General features: G+C 37.0%; 1 non-coding gene across 1 annotated transcript; it reads left to right on the plus strand.

Moving 5' to 3' along the window:
• Positions 1 to 4,495: 4,495 nt before the first annotated feature.
• Positions 4,496 to 4,601, plus strand: LOC133318567 (small nucleolar RNA R71). The gene has a single exon (XR_009752484.1). It is a non-coding gene; the product is annotated as a small nucleolar RNA R71 (small nucleolar RNA).
• Positions 4,602 to 6,015: the final 1,414 nt, after the last annotated feature.

A 6,015-nucleotide genomic window follows, 5' to 3' on the forward strand; every position in this document is an offset into this window, starting at 1 on the left:
AAGACAAATTCAAAGATTGAATCTTATCCAATTCCCAAAGAACAAGGACAACAACCTTGATTCGGTCAACAACATTGGCACAAGAAAACCAAGAGGATAAAGATCTTATCCAATTAAGTGCCAACAAATCCGAAAATCCCAAGGATCAAGGACGATTTCAAGGACTGAGTCTTATCCCAAAATCCCAAAGAACAATGACAACAAAACTCTTGTTCGGTCAACAACAATATTGGCACAAGATAATCAAGAAGATTAAGATCTTATCCAATCAAGTGCCAACAGCCCAAGAATTTAGGGATAAGATAAGGCTGCAGCAACCAGATTCAACAATCTCCACTCTTAACTCCTAAAGCCCAAAGCCCAACCATTTTTCCTATTTAAGAAGAGCTCCTCCACAAGAGAAAAACAGTTCGAAACACAGTTAGAGAGGTTGAAGGTTCAGAAGGTCAAAAGCAAGGAGAAGAGTTTTAGAGGGAGATAGTGAGGTTCTTGGAAGAGGAAGAGCAGCGCTAGAGCAGTGCTGAAGCAAGGCAGTGACGACGTCTTCCTACAAATTTTGTTTTCAACTTCTTTTCTGTTTTCCAATGAATTCTTTATTTCTTTTCTCTGTTTTATTTAATTCCATTATGAGCTAAATTGCTCCATAGGTTAGGTGATAAAGTACCTATGCTGTAACATTGAGATGTATGCCTAAACTTTGTTTATGTTAATGTTTAATTAGTTATTCAACGAGTTTGCTTAATCTTATTCATGTGTGCATGTCGAGAGATACATATGTGATATTGAGGAGGTTGGGGCCGAGAGGTTTCCGAATCCAGACCCTTGTTGAATAGTGTGGATTAATCGAGTTAAATTAACTTAATTAAGTTGTGGGTAGAGAGATCATTCACACCACATAACCTAGAACTTGAACTTAACAATTCAGTGATTAGTTTGGCCATAGAGATGTGGGAATCAATTATTGGGTATATATGTTAGGTTGGCCAAAAGCCCCAGCATACATTAGTGTTTGGTTACTAGTTAAACATCGATATAGCATTGTTAAAGCATCAGATTAGTATTGTTGTATCAGGGAAATTGATCCTGACCTATATCTCATCCATCATCTTAATACCAATTATTTTAGTTTCTTATTATTAGTTGTCTTTTATTTTACAAAACCAACAATCATAATCAATCACTTTACTCATTTTCTTCACCTAAATAATCATTACTTGACACTTATCTCCGTGGGAACGATACTTGGACTCACACATCCCTTTATTACTTGTGACACGTGCACTTGCGTATTTGTGCGGAAGATTTAAAATTGATTACAAATTGCACAACAGCATCCAGTACCACCGGATCCTCCATTTGCTGAGTCATCCCACGCTGCTGAAGGGGATGACATGGAGGGTTGATTATATCTCCTTGCTGACGGAGATTTTGTATATTAGTTTATTTTTTTGTTTCGTATTTTTAGTTACTTTGTGTTGGTATATTTCTCTCTGATGTTTTAATGTGCGCATTATAGTTCATCCTATATGCCACTGTTGTTCCATTGTGCAGGTTTTTCTTCTTTCTTGTGGTTTAATTATTGCTGAGGACAACAATTCTCTAAATCTAGGAATGGTAGGCTTGCACCTTAGAATTGCAATTCTTCTATCAGGGGAGATATTCTAACTCTTTTAATTTCTTAGTTATTTTTGTAGTTATTTTGTGTGCTGTATAAAAAAAAAATTTGAAAAAAAAATGTTTCTGAGCAAGTCCCAGGTTTAGATATGCTTTCCCTAGTTAACTTGACTGATTCATCATAGAAAACATATTTTGTATGAACTTCTGGCATGATATTGTATGGGCATGAGTAGATTTCATGACTGCTCGTTTGTCTGAATTTTTTGCTTGAATGATTAATGATGCCTGGTGTTTCTTTCGGAAGTCTAGCTTGACATCATAGCTGGTGAGGTTTTGTGCTTAAACACTTATTTTATTTTGAGAGACCTCACAGTGATAGCATTCTAGAACTTGCTCTGTTTCTCTGTTATGCATGCATTGGTTGATATGATAAATGCATTTTGTTCTTGTTAGCTATTGGCCAAAAATAACCCACCTGTATGAATTTTTCCATTGCTAACCCCTTTGAGCCTGAGCCTTTTTGTTCATAATTCTTGCTGATTGCTTAGCTTATTTCCAAGTGACTTACCTTAATTGAGATTGAATTACTGTTGTGTTGAAAATAAAATAAGAAATTGAGGTCAGCTCCACAGAGGTCAAGTGATTAGAAGAGAAAAAATTTCATCTGTGCCCTTAAAACAAAGGGAGAAAAAAAAAGAAAAAGAAAAAGAAAAAGGGTGAATGTAAAGAAAAGGTGGCTGAAAGGAATTAATTCTCGAAATTCTGTGGGAATGTTAGTGGAGCAAAATCATTGAGTTGAATGTGTTAAAAAATGAAATAATATCAGTTTTTCAATCTCATTGTTGTTTGAGCTACTTTCCATATATTCCTACCCTTTAAACTGGTCAAGTTACAACCTGAGAAGTCCTTTTGATCAATTGTGCATGTGTTAATGTTCCTCATCTTTAGGAACTTGAGAATATGATCAAGCTTATGGTAGTGTTATTGATGTGATGGATTGAGTGATTGTTATTCCCCCAAACACTTGAGTGATGAGCGTTATATGTTTATCTTGGTGAGAGTGTTCAAGCTAGATTCTGACATTTTCATGAGAATAGAAGGCATTATTAGGAGTTCTTTGCATTGATTCAGTCATGCTTAGCATAGTGAGCTATTGATTGTCTGTGTGATATTATGTTGGAATAATTGATTGTTTCCTGGATTTAGTCTTGTACATTGCTGGGGACACCAACGTTTAAATCTGGGAATAGTTTGATGTGCCTCTGGCAAATGCGGTTTTCCAAGCTGGAAATTATAATAATTAAGTAATAAAAGAGCAATCTAAATACATATTTTCTTATTATCTTGTTTCTTTTATGTAAATGATATTTCTCACCTATTGATTGTGTTTTTACAGGAAAAAAGAAATAAAAATTATAAAAGTTTGTTAACGCAATTCCAGACGGGTGTAGTGATATGCCTTCAGCATATGGGAAAAGCAGACAAAACTGGAGCCAAATGGAGACTTGCCAAAATGAAGATCCACGCTCATAGCGTGGATTTCACGCTGATGGCGTGAAGAACCAGAAACTCCCACGCTCATAGCGTGGAGTTCACGCTGATGGCGTGAAACCATTCTTTCCCCCACGCTCATAGCGTGGATTTCACGCTGATGGCGTGAAGATTCAGAGGCAACCACGCTCTTGGCGTGGAACTGGCGCTGAGAGCGCCAGTTTGCGGAAATCACAGCCCGTGCTTTTCAAGAGGGCAATTTTGGAAGATGTAAAAGAAGATTATAAAAAGGAGGCTCAACACAGAATTAGGTATTCTGGACCTAAGGAGACCGTCGTGCGTCAGAAGGAGAGCTCTGGAGATAAATTCATCTTCATCTTTATTCTTCCGTTCTTTCATTCCAAGTAACATTGAATATTGAATTTTTAGCCATGATTATGTTTGGCTAGTTTACTTTTATTGTAGTTAGGGTCACAAACCCTATGTGAACCCTTGTTACGACGAATTGGTTTATTTCTACTCATTTATATAAAGTTCTTTAGCTTTAACCTCCGTAAGCTTTTCATCAGCTTCCACATTTTTGCTCGGCTTTTCTGGAGCTGCTACCACTTTACCACTTCTAGTTGTGACAGCCATACAATCCTCCTTGGGATTAGTAACTGTATTGCTAGGGAAGGTACCTGGAGTTCTGTCAGCCATTTGTTTGGCCAGTTGACCAATTTGATTCTCCAAGTTTCTGATAGAAGTCTGTGTATTCTTGGTATTTGCCCGAGTCTCTTCCATAAAAGCATTAGAATGTTGGGCCATTTGTTCCACTAGCTTCTCCAAATCAGAAGGTTCCTTAGCTGAAATTGGTGGAGGCTGCAAATAATTATTAGACTTGAAATTAAGTCCAGTTCCTTGTACTCTCCTCTGGAAATTATTGCCTCCAGAAGGATAATTCTGAGTCCTCGGGATGTTTTGTGGCTGAGGTCTCTGATCATACCAGACGTCATTCACATGAACCTGTTGAGGAGGATCAGAAGCCATCAAGGTAGGACATTCATTAGATTCATGATTGTCCTGGCAGTACTCACAAACCACTGCAGCAGTTTTTGTCTGAACACCAGCTAGTTGCATCTTATCAAGCCTTGAAGTCAAGTTTGCTACCTGCTGAGATAGCAAACTGTTTTCAGCCAGCACTGCATCATTACCTTCCAGTTGAAGGATACCTCTCTTAGGCTTGGATGACAGCACTTGGTTTTCGTTAGCAGCCATTCTCTCAATCAACTCAAGAGTCTCATTTGCTCTCAGAGTTTTAATAGTGCCTCCTGCTGCACCATTCAACACCATCCGAATCTCAGGTTTGCAACCATTGAAGAAGATTCTAACCTGATCACCAGCAGTTAAGTTATACTGAGGACATCTTCTCATCAGATCCTTGAACCGGTTCCATGCTTCACACATCGATTCACCCTCAGATTGAGTGAAATTGGTGATATCATTCACCATCTGGTTGTACTTCTCCATCAAGAAGAACTGAGCAAAGAACTTCCGTGATAAATCATCCCAGGTTGGAATGCTTGTTGCAATCTGTCTCTCCAACCAGCTAAGATATGAGGGTGTTTGATTGAGTCACAGATCCTCAAGAATCTGTCAATGAATCGGTGAGGATCGTCACGCTCCTCTCCTCCAAACTGGGCTCTCTCCACCAAATTGATATGAGAAGACTTGAGCTCCCAATTGTTGGCAACATTTGGTTGAACATACTCGCAATAGGCCTGTTGAATAATGGAGTAAGAATGGTGTCCATGAGCGGATTGTCCTCTTCATTATTCCCTGCCATCTTGTGTGTTTTTTCAGACAGACTCCCCAACTCGTTGAATGCAAGCTTCTTCCGAGCAAGTTTTCTGTTTCTCTTCTTTGTTTTTGTAATCTCCAAGTCAAGTGGAAATTTTGGTTCTTTACCTCACATACAACTTCAAAAAAGAGATTAGTAGCATTGTTCAAGAATCACAGAAAAATCAAAAATAAAATAAAATAAAATAAAAAAATCCAATCTTAAATATCAAAATTAATTGATATAAGAAACGCCAATCCCGGGCAACATCGCCAAAAACTTGATGCTACCCGGCAAGTATACCGATCGCACAAGTAATATAAAAGTAAGTAAAGTTCGTCTCCACAGGGATTTTGATCGTATATCAAATAATAATCCTTTCAAGAATGAATGAGTTCAAATGGTTTTGACAATTACTGTCGATCTGTGTAAATTTGAGAACTGAAATAAAGGCTTGTTTTTGTAATTTTTGTATTGAATAAAAAAAAAAAACTAAGATGAATTTTTGTAATTGAGAGAAAGAATTGTAGCCAGAGCACACTTATGATCCCTACTTATTACTTTGGATTGATTTAAAAATACTTATTCATATAAATACTCAGATAATTATCATCGAGAATTTATTAGTTAAATTCCAATCCCTTGGCAATTTAACCTTTTAACCTCAATTGGAATCCTAATCCCTTAGTAACCCCTCACGAAAATTAAGCAATGAACACGATAATTCAAACATATGCAATTAACATACGTCTATTCCTAGTACGCATATGCATTGTTACTTTACCCCCTTTCAAGATCAAGAACCCCAATATTCCTATTTAGGGTTCTAACCCTCAAACTATCATCAACTATTAGAGTGATCAAGTCTAAAAAAGAAAACAGAAATTTCGCACAAGGTAAAGAGAAAGAAATTTATATAAACTAGTAAAAACAAACCAATCTGACGTAACAAGGGTTCACATAAGGTTTGTGACCCTAACTACAATAAAAAGTATTAGCCAAACATAATCATGGCTAAAAAATCAATATTCAATGTTACTTGGAATGAAAGAATGGAAGAATAAAGATGAAGATGAAATTATCTCTGG

This window comes from Gastrolobium bilobum, unplaced genomic scaffold (genome assembly GCF_033153095.1).
Source record: "Gastrolobium bilobum isolate Gb01-03AN ecotype WA unplaced genomic scaffold, APGP_CSIRO_Gbil_v1 utg4057, whole genome shotgun sequence".
In the NCBI taxonomy this organism is placed as follows: domain Eukaryota; kingdom Viridiplantae; phylum Streptophyta; class Magnoliopsida; order Fabales; family Fabaceae; genus Gastrolobium; species Gastrolobium bilobum.